At 40.5% G+C, this 22,503-nt stretch overlaps 1 long non-coding RNA gene across 1 annotated transcript; it reads right to left on the bottom strand.

Moving 5' to 3' along the window:
- Nucleotides 1–2,346: 2,346 nt before the first annotated feature.
- On the bottom strand, nucleotides 2,347–22,089 carry LOC137143822 (uncharacterized). Its single transcript, XR_010917278.1, has 4 exons — nucleotides 21,974–22,089; nucleotides 6,393–6,505; nucleotides 6,233–6,296; nucleotides 2,347–3,304 (listed from the first exon to the last, which is right to left on the bottom strand). It is a non-coding gene; the product is annotated as an uncharacterized lncRNA (long non-coding RNA).
- Between the last annotated feature and the right edge of the window lie 414 nt (nucleotides 22,090–22,503).

The following is a 22,503-nucleotide window of genomic DNA, read 5'->3' as shown; positions in this document are numbered from 1 at the left end:
CTGTTCAGTTTTCAGATGATAACCCAAAAAGGCTTTCTAGGAAGAGAAAAAAATCATTTCCCAAACAACTTCTCACTTAACGCCTGGAAGTGTAGTTTGAATTTGGTTCATGTATCTGTCTGTGTCTCTGCCAGTTGGGCCACAAACAGGTTACTTGATGCATCTCTTCATCGCCTTTAATTAACATTAAAAAAACATTAAAAACTATCATTTAAAAATAAGGAACAAAACTGTCTCGTGTCTTAATTTCCCTAAATATTTTTAAATGATGTAAGTATGATGACTAAAGAGTCCATTGCCCTTCCAATGAAGGGCAGGGATTCTGGCAGGGATTTTCAAAGGAAACTAACTCCCATTTAATTTTAATTGAATTTGAGCACCTAATTTCTTTGAAAATCCCTGCTTCCCATTAAGGTTCACCTAAAATAAATCTAGTACATATTGTTGGAGATTTCGCTCTGCAGTGAACTTATAATTGCTTCCATAGACTTCTGAGTTTTAACTATTTTGTATGGGTGGGAATTCATGACCTATATCTGACACATGGACTGATTCTGATTCCCTCCACCTGGGGAACTCCCAGTGATGATGATGTGAGAGCTGCATGAAATCTTTGCATACTATCACCCTACGATTATTGTCTATTCTGTTATTCGTTTTTCCTCAGTATTCATATTATTCTTCATGAAGCATAATTATGGTCAGAAAAGTGACTATTAAAGTATAACTTTATGAGTGTATCTACCTGTCCTATGTATGTCTTCCACATCCCATCTTTGCAGTTTACTATGAAAAAAAACCAACCCCCCCCAGATTTTTCCCTAGTGTTGGCATGGCAAAGCCAATACAGCTAGGGACATCAAATGATGTACCTCTTGTATCGTGAACAAAATGGCCATCTCAGTTTCAAGTTTAAAATCTCTGCTTGCAGGTATGGAAACCTTACAATACACCAGATAACATAAACAGACATGGAGCTTTAGGTTTATTTAAGTGATAGATATTAATTAATTTATACTAAATTCTGTAACTTTTATATTCATTTTAATTAACCTATATGTTTATGTGTCTACAATACAAGCTACAAATCAGCTGTATTTATGTGGTTGGCTACCATCTGTCCCCAAAAAACTATCTATTCGACCTAAAAATGTGCATAAGTCATTGTCACCAACACTGAGATGACTGCTAAAGCTTGTTTTCAATAGTTCGGTGTTCTAACTTGGAATATATTAGTGAGCAGACAGAGTGTTTTATTATTTGAAAAGCGGTTCTCTTTGATTTATGGCCTCATATTAGCCTCCTCGTGGTGAGATATTACACAATCATACTCTGCCGTGAACAATCTTAGGTGGAGAAACATACTGTATTCATCTTCTTTCACTACTTACGCTTCTTTTCATCTATTTTTTTTCCCCTAGGCCAAATCATTTCCTTGTAATCAATTTAAATCAGAGGCTGTAATGACTTACCATGTTACAAATTCCTTTCACCTACTTTTGTGTTTGTTGCAAGAAAGTTAAAGCCCAACCTCTTCTAAGAGAGTTTGTGGAAATTGCTCTACAAGCGGGCAAGCAGAGACCATTGGTTTCATTGCTGAATATGGGAAGATTGTAAATGAATTAGAAACAGGCCTGAACCAAATGACTGGCTCATGACATCCCAAAATTTTGGGGATGTTCAGCTTCAGATGTAAATTATTATGTGGCTACAGACTACAAAGGCTAAAAGCCTTTCATGAGTTTTGCAGAAGAAAAGCAGTTGTGAGAAGGGGGTGCTTAGCTCAGCAGGTAGAGCAGAAGGCTCTGTTAAGAGGAAAATGAGCAGGAGTCAGAACATTATGTAGGACTCATAAGACTGCAGAGCTGGAGGAGCTCTGGCAGGTTCAGAACCTCTTTTTTTAGGTCAGCCATGAAAGGGTGAGGCATTTGCAAATGAATAAAGGCCTGTGCTTGTGCAAAACTATCCTGCTGCAGCAGGTGACAGGACATAGGTGTGTAATATGTGTAAGAGTGTAATATGACTCCTGGATGTATGTGTGGGTTAAAGTCTCTACATTGAGGAGTGACATGAAAAACATGCCTGCCACTGCTATTTACCAACATACCCATAAGTGGGCAAATTGGATATTGGTGATGGTCCCCTAACAAGCTGAATATGTTCCTAAGGCATTAAAACCGTGATCCCATCCAAATAGTTAGTGAGAGTTGCCGAGGGTGAGGGGGGACAGAGAGAGCTACAGATATAAAGCCTCAGTTGTGTCTTTCCATGTATAGTCTTATATTTTGCTTATGACCATTTAACTGCAATCTAGACAGAAAATTTTAAGTGTCATGTATAGTAATGTATGTCAGAAAGGGTTACCCCAGTGGCAAAAATAAATAAATAAATAAATAAACCCACTTTTAAGAGCAAGGTCGTCTTAGTCTCACCTCAAACCCTACAGGAGGAAAACTCATTTTTCTAGGAAAAAGTGCTCTCCCTGTGAAAACCAACCTAACTCCTTTGTGAAAAGTTATACTTTTTCACTTGAGGCCAACCCGCAAGGGAAGATCTTGCTGGGAAAAAATAAACTGTGCCTGTTGAAAGAAATATTAACATTTTGCCTTACACCAGTGTCACAAAATGAAAACTGACAATCATTTCACACAGCTCTACCACAAACCCACACGTACACATTAGGCAGAATTTGCTGCAGGCAAGGAGAATATTTTAAATGATATAGCAGAAGGACATGTAATGTGTAGTAGCAGATCCTTACAAGTGCCCTTTTGAAGAATGTATATCCTGGGGTACTTAATAGTTGAATTGCAGTAGGAGTTACCACATCCAGAGTAACTGGTGTGGTTTTGCTGGGCAGGGTACACAGACAGAATTTCTGTCCTCTCAACCCTTGTGCCTAGATCAGTGAGGAACGCTCTACATCCTCCCAATATAGCTTTAAAATATTGACACCCTGAATGACCTCTCTCCCAGATAGAAAGAAAAGAAATAAGAATGCGGGGAAAAGGGAAAACGAGGTCTGTTGGTGCACACAGAGACTCTGGCATGGGTGGATGGGGGCCGTACACAGATCTCTTGGCATGTGGCAGCAAGGAAAATGGAGGCACATTTTTATCATTAAAAAGCCTTCAGCGCGCCTCACACTGCTGCAATCATGTGATTCTCTTTTTTCATTCTAAGCTACTTGGGGCACCCAAGTCAGGGATGTCAGGTCAAGCCACATTGTCCCCATAACAGCAATGATAATCCACTCTGGCCAGTACACGACAATCTCTCTGACTGGAGCCCACCAGCAACCAATCTAAAAAGAGCAGAAAATAAATGCTGTTAAAGAAATACTGTCAGATAAGTATAGCTGGGCACTTTAGGAAGCTTCGCATCGACATCAATATTTAAAGCTCTATTTTCTTTCATGTGATTCAGCAGGAAACGCTATGTTTTAACCAGAGTACAGTCTGTGAAAGAGGCAATTACAATCTGTTATCTACATCCTATCACTTTCACTTAAGGGACTTTTTTTTTTTCCCCCAGAACTAAAAGCAACGCAAAACTGTTTGCTTTATGATTTAATCTTGTGGAAAGCACAAGAAGCTTGTCAGTACGTTGTCTAACTCCCACATCACTGTTCCAGTTAGGGATGGTGGGGTAAGGGGTGGTTTATGTATTTATGGTGTGTGTTTGAAATTTCCCCAATGAGTTCAAAGTTCCACAAATGAATCTGAATCTTTTGAAGTTTGAGCTCAGTCCATTATCAAGTTACCCCCCGTGGGGTGCCCAGGAGTTTTGAGTGACACCATCAAATTGTAGAAAGGCCTGATTTACTGCTGATATTCTAGGGGCAGAAGATCTTGAACAAAAAGCTCTCACAGCCCCAGCCCAAGGTAAATAGTGTTATAAAGCAGTAACCAAACACTAATGCAAACCACAGGGAAATATACAGAGAGGACAACTATATCCCATGGCTCGGAGGTTAGACAGCAAGAGCCAAGGAAAAGACCATTTCGGTAGAGTATTACTTTGACTTACAGCCCTCCACAAAGAGTTCATTAGTTCTGTAGCAAGAGTAGATAAGCAGCCATGGCCCAGGGATTAGGACACTGGACTAGAATCTATGAGCTCTGGGGTGTCTTCCCAGCTCTGCCACCAACCTCCAGTGTGATATTGGGCACGTCACTTCACCTCTCTATGCCTCTGTTTCCCCTCCTAACCTTTTGTTTGTCTTTTCTATTCAGAGTGTTACGTCTCTGGCGGAGGGATTGTCTCTTACTATGAAGCTGTAAAGTGCCTTGTCTAACAGAGCCTACAAAGGGAACATAAATAATAACACCACAAGTATGGTGAAGAGCAGTGTGTAAAGGAGAGAAGGCATCAACGCATGGTAGCAGTGTGAAGAGCAGCAAGTAGCCACAACTGACCAGAGAAGCAGATGATAGGCTAAGCAGGAGCATCTAAGTCGGGTGTTATCAAATTGGGGGTCACAAGGTTATTGCGGGAGGGGGTTATGAGCTGTCAGCCCCCTGCGCATGGCTGACAGCCAGAGCCCTTCAAAGCTGGGAGGCTGAAGAGCAGCAGATGCTGGACGGGTGCCCAGCTCTGAAGGCAGCGCATCCTCCAGCAGCAGCACAGAAGTGAGGGTGGCATGGCATGGGGGAGATCAACTTTTTGGGGGGAGAGGGTCATCATAGCCTGAAATATTTTCAAAGGGGGTCCTAGCAAAAAAAGTTGGAGAACCCCTGATCTAGGTAAATATGTACATTATTTTAAACAAATATATTTACTGGTGGTTTTGAGCACTCATGAAAATATATATTTAGATCATTATTAAAAGCATTGACTCAGCACTCTGTAAGAGGTTCTGTAGAGTCACTGTGGTCCGTTGCATAATTATGTACTGAATTTTTTTTTAAAAAACGTGTATCATTAATATACCATTACAGCAATGAAAAGTCTGTTATGGTCTACCTATAAATATGCATTTACACTAAATTTAAAACAGAGTCACAGAAACCAGAGAGGGAAAAGACCTTTGAGGTCATCCAGTTCATATGCCTGCCAATGCAAAACTCTTCTTCATACATTGTCCAGTTTAATTTTAAACACTGTGAAAAACTGGAACTCTATCCCTTTCCTCGGCAGGCTATTCCACAGTCTAATACATCTCATAACAAGGAAGTTTCTTCTAATAGTAAGCCTAAATTTCCTGTCTCAATTTTATCTCATTACTCTTAGTTACAGCCTCTCTTGTACCATGCAAAATAATTCCTCCTCTTCCTGTTATTAACACTCCCCAAATATTTGTACAGTAACCATTCTTAGTTATAGCCATCACTTAGGCTAAGTATACACAATTACCTCTCAATCTTTCCTCATAATTCAATCCCTCCAGCCATCCCCCTACACCACCACTCCCCCCTTCCCCTCGCCCAAAACTGAACTCACTAATACAGGCTCTCCTTTGTATTATAGCCACTTAGCTCTATAATGCCCCATGACGCCTTAGTGGATACAAACCAAATTGGGACAGACCCTTTTTCTGCCGTATTACATTGTAAACTCACGTCTAATTTGTCCACCGCCACCATTAGGTCTCTTTTAGCATTGCTAATCCCTATGCTTCTCACTCCCCCTCCGAATGTGTGCATGTGTTTGTGTTACAAATTATTTCTCCCCAGATGCATTAGGTTACAATGTTCCAGGTTTTTCCTTTATCCAGGTATCTAATTCTCTAGGTCACTCTGTAAGTGCTCTGGAGGTCACGGTGTCCAGACTGGAATTGTCAACAATTTCTAGTTTCTAATAAAGAAATAAAGAAAAACAGTACATATTCATTACCCCATCAGCATTCGTGCATTTAGGTAACCCCATCTCACACAGAAGTTGAGGGGGATAAAAATAAAAGATGGGAGGAGAGAGCTGTTCAGAAGATCATCTTATCCCTAAGGGGTGGAATGGGAGAAAAGACTGGGCTCATATCTAAAAATCCTGAAAAAAACCCAGTGTTCGTTAATGAGAACGATAATCCACTGAAACCATAACATCATCTGCATTGCTGGGTGCACTTCTAGGCCAGATTCTGCACCATAGGGGTCAATGGGAACAGGATCAAGCCCCTAATGAACCAAGAGGAGAATTGCATTTATGCCATACTGCCTCTGTGATAGTAACATTAGTACAGGATTGAAGGCTGGGAGAGGGAAAACATGAAATGGAGCAGTTAGCTTTTTCTTACCTTTGCACGCTGGACCAAAATCATGAGGTGGGAGGAGGGAATGGAAGGCTCCTCGTATTCAAGACTTTAAAAAAAAAAAAAAAAAAAGATAGGGAGCATTTATTGTAGCTAAAACTAGAAGGGATATGTTTGTAAGGGTAGGCACATTATTACAGCTCACCTGATCTTTCTGGATATCCTTTATGCTGAAGCAGGTCTGCATTAAAGCCATAATGAAGTTGGTAAACCCAAAACCCTGCAGAACTTCTGGGATACTTGTTCAGCTCCATGATACTGTGGGGAGAAAGATGAGCATGCAACGTGACATTACCACCAAAATGTAGTAGACTGCAATTATGTGCAGTCTATGCAAAGCCCCAAAAGTTGATTAAGGTACACCCAACCACCCATTAAGACAGCTGTGCAGTGGCAGATAGAGAATGTCATCATATATTACTACTGTCACCAATTACAGCTTTAACTAATAGATCATCATCCATCAAGGAAAAGAAAAGCCTGCTAAATCAGAGGTTAGCATGGCACATGTGTGGGTGATGAGACAATCTCATTTTTCAAGCATGACACAAGATTCAACCTACAGGAAACATTTCAATAAGGGGAAAAGCCTGAAACACTAACAATCTGGGAGCTACATAGAGAAAAGCTTAATCCATCAGGATGCACCCATTGAAAAAAAATGCTTAGATCTTTTTCTATGGCATGAAGTCCAAAAGCCTTGGCCATGTCTACGCTACCACTTATGTCAACAAAACTTACGTCACTTAGGGGTGTGAAAACAGCACACCCTTGAGCAACATAAGTTACGCCAGCATGAGTGGTAACTTCTCCCGCTAACATAACTACCACTGCTCATTGTGGGTGGTTTAATTACATCACCAGGAGAGCTCTCTCCGGTCAGTATAGAGCGGCTACACAAGACATCTTACTGTGACCCAGCAGCATCAGTACATCTACGCTGCTGTAAACTTTCTAGGGTACATCTACACTGACATTGGCAAAGTCGCCGCTGTCAGATCGACCTATCTGGATCAATTGAGCAGTCAGTGAAAACCTGTTCAATCGATCCAGAAGTCGCCCAGAGTTGATGCAGTAAAACCACCCCCTCAAGTGGTGTAGCTCTGCATCGATGGGAACACAGTTCCTGTTGGCATAGTGCAGTGAAGACGCCGCGCAGAAGGGAAGCACAGCAGTCGCCGGGAGCTGCATCGACTGCCAAATCACCAGGTAAGTGTAGACCGAGCCCTAGTGTAGAAATAGCCTAATGCTGAACATTCATTTAACTTGCAGAACCGACATGCCTTGAAGTTTACATGGTCAGTATGATAACTCAGTGCAATCATCAATCAACAGCATTAAGGAGGAATATTGTACCAAGATTACCCAAAATGATACAGAATATATAAATTGTTGTTAAAATATTTTGATGTGGATTAGACAGCTAAAAAGATTGGCAGTGAGACACACAGCCTTTTACCTGGATTCTCAGTTCAAATTAAGCTCAAATTTGGTCACCATCTATGTTGTCCGGCAGCATACGTGAAACAAGTTTGTGTTCTGTCTAGAGGACAGGTGACCACATCACAAATGGTTGTAATAGGCTTGTATTTCCAGTCTCAGCAGGTGAAGGATGGAATAGGCATGGGGAATGATCTCTCCTTGACAACTTAAGTATATTCTCCCACAATAGGGTTAAGGCACTTGCGTGAAACAGTGAGAGAGAAGCATATGGTGGAAATGCGCCTTTCCTGTCAGTCTGGCAGCTTTTCTCAAGCATTAAAATTTCCTCCACATTTTTCCCAAAACTCATTAATGAAACAGTCAATTTATTACAAGTATGTATTTGAAATACATTAAAAAAAAACCTGAGAAACTATGAATCTTTATGTTGACATAGATTGACACAACTCTATTCTAGAGCTTCAGAGGGATAATCTCTAACATTACAGTTTTGTACCAACCCTTCACTTGCTACATAAGACACTGAATATTGCTGTGAGCCTATTCCTGCATAAGGATGAGAAAATACTCCCTCTGGTCAAACTAATCCTTTGTGTTAGAAAAGAAAGAAAACCACCTTTCCTAGAAGAAATATAGAAGGTAATACTGCAATAATAATAATAATATGTATTGTGGTAGTTTCTAGAGCAGTGTTTCTCAATTAAATTTGGCCACAGAACCCCTTTTAACTTCTGCAGGGCCATGAGATACCCTCTGCTGAAAAATCCAGGACATCTTCCCCTTTTCAGCAGCATGCGCTGTCGGCAGCTTTCGGCGGCACGATTTCAATTTTTCGCGGAACCCTGAAATTCATCTCGCGGAACCCCAGGATTCCACGGAACACCAATTGAGAAACACTGTTCTAGAGGTCTCAATCAGGGACTGGGACCTCACTGTGCTAGGCACTCCTGTATTCACACACATGCAGAGAAAGAGACAGACCTTGCCTCAGACAGCAGAGTGTAAATCTCTACATAGATTTTAAATCTAGATAGCAACAAAATACCTGCATGAGTCCTGGGGATGGGGGGGAGGAGGAAATAAAAACACTTGATTCAACATGAAAAAAGACCAAAAATCAAACATACTTAAAAAGAGCCATGTTAGACCTCACAGATTCTGAATAAGCTTCCAACTTCTAGAGAAGGGAAGACAGGGCTAGTTAATTATCCAGAACTGACCTTGCTCCCCCAGCACCCACATACTTCCCTTCCTCCCTGGCACAGTGTCTCCTAGTAACCGCCTCCAATACCTGGAAATTAATCCTCTCCCTGATAACAGCCATCTGGGTGCTTGTCAGTTTCTTAACAGCAAACACATGCCTACTCTCCTCACTTGTCAGACCAAGGATTTTAAAGTGCATGGGTTATGATGACAAAGAAAATGTGAGGATAAATCAGCATGTTTCATACTCTTAAGCACTGGGCTCCATCCAGCTATATTGTCCACTTACTGTGGAAGTATTCCCATCAGTACATTACTGCCATTTACTCTTAATGTACTCTTCAGCTTTTGTTGTGCAAGCATAAAGGAGGCAAAGACTGAAGAGGATGCTTTTTAAGAGCATTCTGCTTTCTAGTTTTCCCCATATAGAGGAACCTGGCAGTTTAGTGTAACAATGACAAGAGGATACAGACAAACTGTGGAGGGCTCTCAGTTGCCTTAGTTAAATTAATCATGTAGTCATCTGGATGCTATCAAGAAATCTTACCTTGGAATACATTAAAAAACCTCCCCTTCTTTCTTTCTTTCCTTTTTTTTCCCCCCCTAAAAATATATAGCTTTGGCTTTTAGTGCCACCAGTCCTATTTTTGCAGTGAGAAAATGATTACTCAGTACCCTTCAGACTTGATTTGGAACAACAAACATTTCATAAAGTTAATTTCTTTCTATTAATGTTATTCTGATACAAAGAGCTAGAAAAGCCTATGTCAAATCTATGATGGTTTGCAAAGTCAAATCATCATGAAAAAAATCAGTTTTGTCTCTTTTAAACGTCCCGGAAGCTCCATTTCACATTGAGGAGACCGTCATTTATCTTGGAACATCTGACTTGCCCTTTTCATAAAAGCACACATTTTGTTAAGCAGCCCTATTTTCAAATGTAGATGCCTGTGAGAAGTAGGTGCTTTTACCAAATCTTCTTTCAAGTAGAGTCTACACACATCCATCCATCTGGTAGTTTGGTTTAATTAACAGAAAAAATAATAAGAAAGTTCAGCTCAAACCATCTCCCCGAGGTTTGGCTGCTCTTAGGGTTCCTCTCTCCAGACTAGACAGCTCAGCTCTTACATCCTAGTAGGATAAAACAGCCACATATCTTAATGAATCACAAGGACCTACTTAACATTCCTTAGCACAATGGTTCCCAACTTTTTTGGCTCGAGGGCCACAAATATCATTTTTACAACCCTGAAGGGCCACCAGTCTATCAATTCATAAAAAATGTATTGATGTACACACCATTAAGGACCACAAATCACTACATATTTAAAGTAAACATTTTGATGATACTGTGCTCATTTTTACATTCACTATTTTACACCTACAAATTACTCACAGTATGTCACATGCTCACAGACAAAACACTAGTGTAGATGAGTGACTGTCACTACACGCTGGAGCATATGGCCTGGCAGCTAAGTCATGGTGGGTGGCCTGCTAAGTGCAGACTAAACTGTAAAGGCACTGATTTTTAGAGTCCTGCCCTTCCTCAATCATTGTAGGTCCTAGCTGTTCTACCAGCAGCGTTCCCTGCCCCCACTGAATCCAGACAGAAGTTCAGTGAGAAGGCTGCCTCCTTGCTGATCTCCCGTCCCCCTGGTTACAGCAGGGAATCCACACGCATCCTGTAGCCCCATGTGCTCCAACTGAGTCCCTACGTAGTGGCTCCCTTCTGCAGCCAGGAGGACGGGAGATCAGTGCTCCTCTCCCTTTGGCTCCAGCAGGAATCCCAGAACCTAGGGACCCAGGCTCTCTGCTAGAGCCAGGGGAAGGGAGCGCTGATCTCCCGTGCCCTTGGCTGTAGCAAGGGGCCTGCACTGGTATTGTAGCCCTGCGGCAACCCACTCTGCTTGGGTCATTAGACAGCGGCTCCCTTCTGCAGCCAGTGGGAGGGAAGTGGCAGGCCACTTTGAAAGCCTCTGCGGACCACTTCTGGCCCCTGAGACACAGGTTGGGAACCACAGCCTTAGCAGAATCAACACTTGCTGCCAGAATAGGTGTTTCAGGGGAATAGCCATTTGTTACAGAACCTCATTAGGACATCAGAATTCTGTCAATACTAGCAAGGCCAACGATACCAAGTGAAGGTTGGCCTTCCCACGGCCCAGGTTACTGGTAGGCTAAGGTCTGGTCTACACTAGGAAATTAGGTTGGTATAACTACGTCGCTCAGGTGAGAAACATCCTCCCCCACTACCCAGCAATGCAATAGAACTGGCCTAACACCCAGTGTAGACAGCACTACTGCCTCTCAGAGAGGTGGAGTACTTACGCCCATGGGAGAATCTCTCCCTTCAGTAGAAATAGTGTCTTCACTGAAAGTGCTACAGTGCTGCTGCTGCAGCATTTGAAGTGTAGACAAGCCTTAACTCATGCAATGGACATCCAGAGAAATCAATCCAAATTAACTAAAGGTGTGAATTAGAAGTGAATTAGTTAAACCCCTGTGTGAACACCCTCATTTAGAAAGGCCACCTTAATTCTGAATGAGGATGTTCATACAGGGGTTAAATGCAGTTTAACTAACCCACTTCAAATTCACACCTTTAGTTAATTTGGATTAATTTTCTTGATGACCCTATGTAGACAAGACCTGAGACTCAATATTAAATCAGTGATCAAGCAGATGTACTTAATCCATTCAACAGTCATCTTCCTGAAGCTAGCTGATATGCCCTGAACCAGCATGCCTGGTTTCTCAAGTAAAACACGGGATATATTCTGTGGAGAATCTGTTTCTATAGCAGGTATTTCCAATTCCTGGTCAAGAACATGGAGAGTGTGCTTATAAGACGACATTACAGCAGTTGGTAATGGGCAATAGTGAAAACCTTACACAGCCTAGAGTCTTTGTGGCTTCTTGCTAAGATGTACAAAATTCCATCTCTCTGTTCTGTCTGTAACTTAATCTTGGTAAGCACAAGTATTCATTCACATTTTTAAAAACAGAGTAAAATAAATGGATCCTCCGTTTTGCTTTTAGTGCTCATTCCAATCAGCAGGTTCAGCTAAGAAAGCCCACTCTCTGATATCTATATTCTTTGAAATAGGAACAATGTATCTTGCAAATCGTAGTATAACATTACCAACTTTCCATCACATTACAAAATTTCTGTGAGATTGAGTGGGGATTTTATTACATTAGTATTTGGTTTTTTGATAATATGATACATAGCAGAGCCCCTCTCTCGTTACTCTAGGGAACACGTGCAATAGGAAGATACTGAAAGCCAGGCATGCCATTTCTAGCACATCAAGCTCATTTTTAACTGAATTCAGGAGCCCAAGAGGATTGCATACAGTAAGCCTCATATCATAACAGTCATTAAACCCTATGAGATCAAAAAGTCAATCATTTTTACTGTATATTTGCTTTCCATTTGACATGTCTGCAGACCATCAGATCTTTTCAGTTTGATTCATTTTTATATACTTTGGATACCTCTGCACTAGAATATTTGAGCTTTAGACAATTACACCTGTGGGATAACACTGGAACTAACAGAACACCTAAGCCAGGGGCTTGGACACCCAGTCATAGAATTAAGCATTTGGAGTGACCAAGTTCACCTGGACCTAAGTTTCCTCTTCTTCCCAAATGCCTACACATCAGTTTCTGGCCCACTGTCAGAAAAGCTGTCAGGAAAGCTTTCCATGAGACCTGTTAACAAGAACGTAGCAGATTTCTGCAGAAGGAGTTAATTGCTGGGAAAACAGAGTGCATATGAGCTCTACTGTGCATGTGGCACTATTTGTACAAATAAGTGGCTTCCAGAAAATCAGGTCCTTGTGTGGTAAAGTGCAGAAAGTAGACTAGACAAGCTACCTCAACACTGCAGGAGGACTACTTGCATTTTTGAGCAACTGAACCAGATAAACCACCCATGCTGGCACTGTACTAGTGGAGAAAGGCATAGTGTCTAGCCTTCCTCAAAGGAAGTCTAATCGAGGCAGAAGTTGGGTGCCATGGGGATCATTTTTAGGTGTAGAGGCAAGACGTATTATAAGCATGTTAGGTTGTTAATATACCAAATTTTTCCAGTGCAGTCATGGCCTCTGAATTATTAGTATAAGATGTAGATAATATACATAGACAAATTTAGTATCAGATCATGGGGGAAAAAAAATATCATGTCTTTAAGTCTTAGGGGAACAGTTAGCCTGCTTGATTTATGAGGCTGGCTTCTGTGCTTCCTTCCTCATTTTCTGAAAGGTATTCTTGTCTCTGCAGTCCCATAGTTAAAAACTTTTGAATTAAAAGGCAAAAAACCAGACATGTTCTGCTTACTAATATTTATAGGTAATATTTTGTTTTAAGTGTCAGGAAATTGCACTGAAACACAAGTAATGCAATGTATTGTGCTGAGTATTTATATAATCACATGCTCTATTTTTGGTAGCTCCTATATATAATTTGCACCATGCAAAAGGAATGGTACGCACACAGTATTTTAGTCTTTGCCACGCATATCATTGCAACTGGCCCCATTTAGCAAAATATAAGTTGGGCTTTTTTCAAAGGTCATAAGCAGCTGTGGTGAAAATAGGTGCCTTGTTACAGAAGCTACATAAAATAGGGACTGATTCTGCTTCAGAGATTTTTTCCATACAATGAAATCAATTTTATCACATATCAGGAGGCCTAGAGCAAGATTCACCTAAACATAAGTTACCAGAAAATATCAGTGGCCTAATGTACAGACAGGCAAACACTAGCTAACAGGTTATACATTAGCAGCATATATGTACAACGTGTGGCAAGATATCTCCTTCACCTTGACAGCCTCAGCGTTTCTCCCTCTGGTGGTGGAGGCCTGGAGTAAATCAGTCCTTCTCTGGAGATTTTTAATTCTTCACTTTGATTTATTTTTTCCATATATACAAGGTGGGCCTCAGAACAGGCCCAACAGTTCTCTTAAGCATAAACCAAACTCGCAACACAAAGGGAATATATTTCCTTGCTTCCCCCTCCAGGGTGTTGACTTCTTACGCTGTCTTCTGGGTGCCAGCCCTTCCCCAAACAGAAGTTAGCTTGGTTGTTTTCCCCTAGAGGAGAGCAGCCTTCAACCCAAGAAAAACCTCTTCTCCCTGCTGCTCTTAATTCTGCTGAAGCTTGTTTCTCAGCCCTCTTTCCTCTCACACACCAGAAAAGGTTACCAGCAGCCATTAACTGGACTCAGGTGTGTCTCATTAACCTGAGGAAACCTCTTTTCAGTTCATAGGGAAAAGGGCCTTCACCGTTCTAGGGCTGATATACATGCCAATCATCACGTTCTTATAGCTGTCAGGTCTGACTTTGACACAAATGCTAGAGTACGAAGGGAATACTGCAACCGAAAGAGCTTTGAAGCTTATTCGTTATTCCCATGCCTCTTCCTCCCTGACAAACTAAATGTGTACAAAACATTCCAAATTCCAAAATGGTAAGCCCTGGTTTTCAGAGGTGCTGAGTACACCCATGGTCTTCAAACTGACCATGTACATTGTACAGAGCCCAATTCTGAACTCCTCATGTAGATGAAACTCCCATGAAAACCTGAGGTTCCCAAGGACTTATCTTGGTAGTTACAAATCCACTGGAAATGAAGCATCTGCTCATTACTTTGAAATTCCACCTGTGAATACTATAGCACTTCAAATACAGGATTCAAGGAACCTGTGATGAGCCAAGAAGGTCAAGAGGTGAGGGGAGACAAAATCCTTGCTTTGTTTAGTTCCTTTCTTTCCCATTTCCTTGCTGAGTCCTCTTGCCACAACAGTTTATTTGTTCCCCACCTGCAATCAATCTAACTGCTAATTAAGCCCCTTGTAACCTTATTCTGAACTAATTAGGGTTTTCTGAACTTGCCTGTACTTTACTCAGCTACTTTTTCACTAACTCAAGAGAGCATCCCTTCTTTCACTGGCCATGCGCCCAGGCCTTAATGTCCCATTGCTGCCATGCTCAGCAGTAATGTTGCTTTTCTGTCTCTGAAATAAAGAGGATGGATCTCTTGAGATTCAAAAAATGCAAAATATCTCCCTGGAGGGATTTTCAGTTTACTGTGCCATTTGGTTTCCATGACAGATGTTGCCCTTAAAATTTTCTGCACCTCTATACAGGTCACCCTGAACTCTTACCAAAAGGAAAATTCCAGCATTTTGTACAACACATGGGGCCTCATGCCTGTCAATTCTATTAAAATCTGTCTAGCCTCCTAATCTACTGTAGTCACCAGGAAGCAAAAGAGGAGTCTGGGCTTTACTGTGATTTTCCCAGATGAAAAGTGGAGGCTAAGAAATCCTGCACCTGTCTCATGAATGGTGAGAACTCCAAGTCCTGTAATGCACTCAGGAGAGTTCATTATAACCACAGAAGTTAAGAAAAGAAAAATACCTATTAGTGAAGCTCTTATAATCCATCTCCCTGCCACTATGAGGAGTTCTTTACAGTTTTTTTCCTTGTGCTTTTTCTAGTCTAATTTTAAAGGGACTCAGCAATGGCACTACCACTCCTCTTGAAAGTTCATTCTACCATCTCAATAGATCTCACACTTACAGAATTTAAACCTACCTTTTAATTTCAGCATGTGATTCCTAAGTATATTGTATAACACATTTTTAACAATCCCTTTACAATAATGTTAGCAATATTTATTCCTGATGACATGTCAAAACTGAAGTGACCACAATACAGTGGAACATTCCATTAGAGATGGTTTAAATTTAAAAGAGAATCAATTTGAAAAACTAAATACTGTTAAGTATCTCTTGATAATTTTGGTATCCTAATAGCAAACAGATGTTCCCATTTTTATCATTCGAATCTTGCTATATATCAGCATAATTTTCTTTAAAGAACTATGAAAAATGCAAAGTAAGTGTCGGGAAGGGGAAAAATATATAGTGAAAATTAAATCAGTGGAGTTATGTGGATAGAGCAGCAATTTCTTTTTCCAACCTTCAGTGCAGATTTCCTTTGCAATGAGACTTCATGGCAAACATCTGTGGTATTACAACTCCTGACTCTGGGAATCAGAAAAACACTAAGGATACATCTACACTACACATGAAGCACAGGCTCTGACTCAGGTTTGAGCCCAAGCCCCTTTTCCATCCCACACATATCAGTCTGAGTCAGGTCAGCAAGCACTCAGGACCCAAATCCTAGGATCCTGCAAGTATGTAGGAGGTCAGAGTCCAAGTCCGACTTCAACTCAGGTCCAAGCCCTGCCATTTTGCAGTGTGGACACAGCGCACGCCGCAGTCCAGAGTCAGAAGGCCTGCATAGCATAGTAAGGACGCGTTAGCATGGCTGCAAGACCCAGATCCAGCAATTGTAAACCCAGGTTTACAATGCAGTGTGGACACATTATAAACACCAAGTCCACAAGCCCAGGTCCCATAGACCAGGTTTTATAGTGCAGAGTAGACTAAGCCCTGTGATTTTTAAAGGCATAGAGAATAGTGAGCCATCTAACAACCAGTGAAAGTTAATGCAAGTTGGGCACATTAGCACCATTTGTCACTTTAAAAATCTTCCCTGAATCTAGACATTTGGATTAAAAACCCAACAAATAATTTTCATTTCCAGTGGGAATGAATGATGAGAACAAGCTCCGCAGTACCGGTGAATATAGAAAGACAGCTCTGGTCTAACTTTCCCTGAATGGATGTATATATGGTATGTGTGGATGTTATAAACATTTCTACTCACAAAGGTGCTTCTCCCCCAGCCTAAAGCAACTTTTAATTTCAGTTGTTTAAATGATTTACATGCAGACAGGATACAAGTTTGCGTCCATTAAATGTTTATGCAGAATTATATTCCCAATAAAAGAAATCAGTTTCATCCAGAATCCACCACAATATCCCGTGTTATAATTCTGGTATGAGAAAAAGGCGCACACATTTCGGTCCAAATCCTCAACTGGCATAAATCAGCATAGCTCTACTGAAATCACTGAACTATATTAAAAGTCTCATTACAAAACTCAGAGATCCAAAATGAATGTCTTAATAAGAAAGTTACATCCATTCAGTTCAGGACTGATTTACATGAACTGTACTTTTTGCCTGACCTAAAAAGCTTCCCTGCAAAAAGAGATTTCTCTTTAGTAGTGCTTCAGTTCAGGAGAGGATCTCCAAGGACTTTAGAAACAAATTAGCCTTCACAACAGTCCTTCATGGCACAGTGTCTAAAAATTAGAGCTGGTCTAAAATTTTTGAAAACGTAGAATTCCAATGAAAGTTTTTGATAGAAAATTCAGTTTTTATTTTTTTTAAGCAGATAGTATAATCATTATCATCAGCACAAATTTATAGTGATTTTCATCTGTGGTTCTCTCAGTGATTTGCAAAGGTTGCAAATATCAGGTGAGAGAATGAAGAACAAGGAAGTTAAATGGCTTTCCCAAGGTCATATAGCAAGTCAGTGGAGACAAAACACAAGAGCCCTTCCTGACTGTCTGTTGCTTGTTCCAGCTATTGGATATCATCTCCCTACTAGTGAACAGAACTGTAGAAATGCCAACAATACACAGTGCACCACTCCACTTTGATCAAATTTCTAAAATGAATTGGGCCGAATTGGTGCTGACGGTTAAGACAATAGCTTTCACACGTGAACGTTTCTGTTTAAAAAGGCCTTTCTTTAGGTTGTAAGTGAAAAGGTGGTTTGGTGATCCTACCCAGTCCATTTGAGGCTGTCCGCCCACGTTATAAAACCACTGCATGGCTGGTTCTCTCTCTCTTCAGCAGAGGCCCAGCACAGCAGTAGTGCTCTAGGTCAGGATTGAGTGGCATTACAGGTGTTGCATACAGAAATTTGGACAGATCCTGTCCCGTTGTGATAATTGGACCATTTACCCTGATTATGAGCTCAACTGTGAAAAGTTTGGGTACTGCACTGCAATAAAAGACCTGTGCACAGCCGCAGATGGCCTGGGTCAGCTGACTCGGGTTCAAGGGGCTCAGGCTGCAGGGCTATAAAATTGCCATGTAGACATTCAGGCTCAGGCAAGAGTCCAGGCTCCGAGATCCTGGATTCATGCTTGAGTCCAAATATCTGGGCTTTGTAACTCAGTGCTGTGGGGTTTTTATTGCATTGTCAACATATCTTATGAACTTACATAAGGGTATCACAATAACAGACAACAACAAGTGCAGATGGGAAAAGGTGGAAAGGGAGACAGAAAGACCTACTGATAGAATTCTAAGGACCATGTTAAGATTGTATTTGTTAAACAGAAAATGTAGGACTGGAAATTAATGAACCAAAATTGGAGTGTCAGATATTAGCCTAATTGGTGGACAAAATAATGAGGGGATGGGCTACTCCACTCTATATGCTCTTTTGGGGTCATAAAGGAAGAGACTTTGGTGAGAAAAATTGGTTATTGGAGCAAACTTCACCATCACAGCTGCTATCTCCACCATATCCTGTGACCCTGGGCCTTTGTCACCCTGATCCTGAGAGATGACCTGTCCAAAGAGAGAGAGGGATCCAGATGACATCACCATCTCTACTGGCTACAGTTGAATTGCAAACAGCACCTAAGGTGAAATGGGATTGGACTTTAACAACAATAGCAACAAAAATATCTTCAAGCCCATCTCAACGAACTTCATTTCTTTGCTGCAGAAGAAGCTATTTCCATCTTTGATTCCATCAAAGAAACTGTCAACTAAGGGGGGTTCTTTTTAAAAACTCTTTCCAGCTAAAGGGAAATAGAGCAAGGAATGCTGTTAAAATAGAAACATAATTTAATAATTTGACTGTTTTCTTCTTCTAATCTTGAATTCAAGGTTAAAGGATTTTACTGGTGTGTTTGCCATGGCACCAGGCAGGCTGAGGTCTCTGTACACCAAACCATGTTTAACACGGTTTACTGCTGGACAGTTAGCACCTTTGGCCCATATATTCCATCTAAAGTAATACAACAGTCCTCACTTTAGTGATTGCTAAAATGTATGAGGGTAGGATTTTCAAGGTACCTAGGGTGATTTAGGAGCACTAGTCCCACTGATTTTCAATGGGATCTGTGCTCCTAAACTTTATATTCATGCTCTCTTGAATGGCTTTTATTTTCTACCGATATACATTAATATTGAGTATGTCTGAGCTGTCCTTCTAGCAGAAGTACAGATAATATCATCCATAAAGTAGGTATTTATTTGACTTGACAGCAGAGTTACACTTTGAAAAGTAAAGAAAAGTGATCAGCATGATTACTTCAAAAAAAACTTTGAAAGCTATGTTTTCAGAAAGATCTATACCCAGCCTCTGATTTTGCACATGCACAAACATTTGCAGAAACATATGGCAGTGTACATGAAACTACATTTGCAAAAGACAGTGTGAAAACAGTCAGCAGCCAGAGTGAATACCTACTATAAGGTGTCCAGAGTTCTGAGAACCTGAACAAAGGAAAGCTCATTTCTCACTTCTCTCTTCCCCTCATATTCCCATATACTATGATCGTCAAAAAGCAGAAGACTACAGCATAAAGTACAGTCCATTTACATCACTCCATTATCTTCCTACCTGCTGCTCCCATCCATTAGATTTCTTTACTGATTTTGCAACAAAGAGCTTTTTCCCCAAAAAGTGAAGTCATATCAGCAAGTTGTGTTTCAGACTCTGAATAGACTCTTGCTGAAGATTTAATATTAATACTATCTATGTTTCTAAAAATGGCGCTGTGGGTATCCCAGACTATCAATTTAAGCGAACACTAAAAAGAATGTTTTATTTTTTATTGTTTTCATGTGAATTCATATGTTCAGGTGACGATTAATCCTTTTAAAAATTAAACGAGTCTCTCTCTATTTTGAAACAAAGGTTTGGTGACACAATCCTGTCCAATCAAAGTGCCAAGAAATTAGTTCCCTCTCACACCTCTTTCTTCCCTTAGGCTGCATAAATTGTGTGATATTTTGTTTCTGCTGGAAAATGGATGCTGAATGTAACAGCCAACTAAAAGAAAATGTTTCAATAAATAAATGATCACCAAACACTCCAACACGACCACATACACTGGCTTCCTAAAACATTTTGAATACCTAGAAGATTTGCCATTGGGCATCAGAAATGAGACACCACTGGTCTGATAATTGTTGTTTCTAAAAGTCTCCAGGATCTGATTAAGGTCACTAAACGTATCACCATATTTTACTAAACTGAATTAGTCAGCCATTCTTGCTGGAAGCAGCACAGTGCTAATAGCTTGTTGTTATGATACTCACTGCACTAGATACCTGGGCTCAGATGGACAAGAACTAGACGTGACTAAATGCAAAGATACTACATAATGCTGCATACTGTGCTTTGGCAAGATCCAGAGAAAAAAAAATTACATCAATAACAATTTGCCTAGAAGTAGCTATGTCGTAAAAGGAAGCCGGATATTTAATTTTTAAAAAATCAAACACGTGACTACATTTTCATTGAGTCTAAAATGCTAATGCTAGTAGTCATGAGGCAACCACTGCTGCTACAAAGCCCAGCATAATGAAAACTAAATGCAGAGTTATGAAAATCAAGATCGAAGTACATGCACATGCATAACCTTGCGTGCACACACACACCACAGCTAAAAAACAGAGTTTATTGAAATACACAGGACAACAGTGCCTTAGAGAGCATTCCGCAGAGGTGCAGAATGATAGTACTGATGGGGAGGCAAAAGAAAGCCACAAACGCATCTATTTGGCAAGGATGTGCAGCACAACAGGGTGCTTTTAGATGTGTCAAAAGCACCACAATGGCTTTTCCAGGAAAAAAACTATAGAGACATTGTAGAAAATTTCAGTGTTCTCAGAAAATGCCACTTCACAAGAGCACTTCAGTCTCTCCAGAAATTTTATTTATAATAAAAATAAATAAATAAAAATAAAAGGCGGTTTTTTTACAGAGTGAAAATATTTTCCCTAGCAAATGCAGAGATCAATGATAGTCCTGCACTGCTCTGATTAAATATGGGTGAAATGCACTCCTGTGCATAACTCCTACGCATGACCTAAGCCCTCAGTATAGGCCTTACACAGTGAATTCACAGAGTGAATTTCACCGTGTCAGCACTGATTCCTCTCTACTGCGTATGGGCAACATTCCTGCTATTGACAAGCAGGGATGGGCAAACTCATCCAGATAAACTAAGAGTCCACCTGAATTTCCCCACACAAATTGAAACAAACCAATCCTAAACCTGCTTTGGGGTTTGATAACATTTTATAATTTTCTGCATCTTAATTTGGGTCACCTCCTGTTTTCTGCTATGGCAAGCATGTAATTACCAAAGGTTCGAGAGAAGGTCTATTCTTAGGAAAGAGCTGTTCTTGTGAGATTTCCCACCTGATTCCTTAAACCCATGAGATTTTTGTTTTGCATAAGATCAGACAACTGCCAGGCATTCTGAGGTCTGTGAGTCACCATAACAAGTCAGAGTCAACAGATCAAACCTCTCAACTTTCCTCTCTCTTGCTGGGCTGGATCTTGTTAACCTATTTTTATTGAATGTTCTACCATTCTAATTAAGAACATTGTCAAAAGGCTTCAGGGGTTGAGAGAGCTATAGATAGTCCTTAGAAGAAATCACTCTACCATTAATCCCCAATTAGTCCAGTAACCTGCTTACATAATACCCACCTGAAGCAGCTACGCTTCTATCCAATGGTTCAACCTGTCTTTGGATCGTATATTTTTGATTGCCCTAACTCTTTTTAAGTTCCACAAATTGTTGGCTTCATTTCCAACCCATTTTTTAATAATTTCCTTAAAAAAAACAAACCCAAAAAAAAAAAAAAACCCCTGTCCTAGACATGAAAAAGGATGAATCTCTTGGTTCTTCATATTGACAAGCAACACCACAAATCATTCAAACCAGCAAAGTTCAACCAGACTTTTGGTGAGGAGAGGCATAACAGAAGGCCTTGACTTTTAAACATCTTGCCTAACCTGTATTTTTTTTCGCAAGGGGTGCCCGATCTGTACACTTAAGTGATGGTGCTAAGAGACTAGTGGCAAAAGTCAAGTACTTACATGGCCCATCTGCAGGTCCACAGTTAAGGAAGAAGATCCTGATCACCAGTAAAATGATGGTCCCTCCATGTCAATTTAAGCAAGAACTGGATGCGACTCACTCCTCTTTTTAACATTCCATGAAAAACATGAGGCTCTGAAGTTCCACTGATAAAAACAAACCTGAAATCAAAGAAACTTGTCAGAATTGGCTGGAACAGCACACTAATTTATCTTCCCTTCTATTTTAAAGGCCTCTGGTTCAAACTCAGAATGGATCATATACAATAAAGGCAGTTTTTGATTCTGCTGTACAGACTGTACTCAACAAGAAACCAGGTGTTCCAATCAGTTTAATAAACCTTCAGTCCTTTAATAGAATAAGCCCAGATGCGAGAAGAGAGGATCAATGATTAAGCAATTTGTTCAGAGAAATATTCATTTCAAAAGCCCCTTAAATAAAAAATAAATTGTTAGAGATCATAATGACAAGTAATGTCACACGTAAAATAATTTAACCTTTTCCCCTTCATATGATTCTCCTTTTCTAT

Source organism: Emydura macquarii, unplaced genomic scaffold (assembly GCF_026122565.2).
Source record: "Emydura macquarii macquarii isolate MOO-44397 ecotype Brisbane River unplaced genomic scaffold, CSIRO-AGI_Emac_v2 contig_67, whole genome shotgun sequence".
In the NCBI taxonomy this organism is placed as follows: domain Eukaryota; kingdom Metazoa; phylum Chordata; order Testudines; family Chelidae; genus Emydura; species Emydura macquarii.
This window is presented reverse-complemented; position numbering and strand designations above follow the sequence as displayed.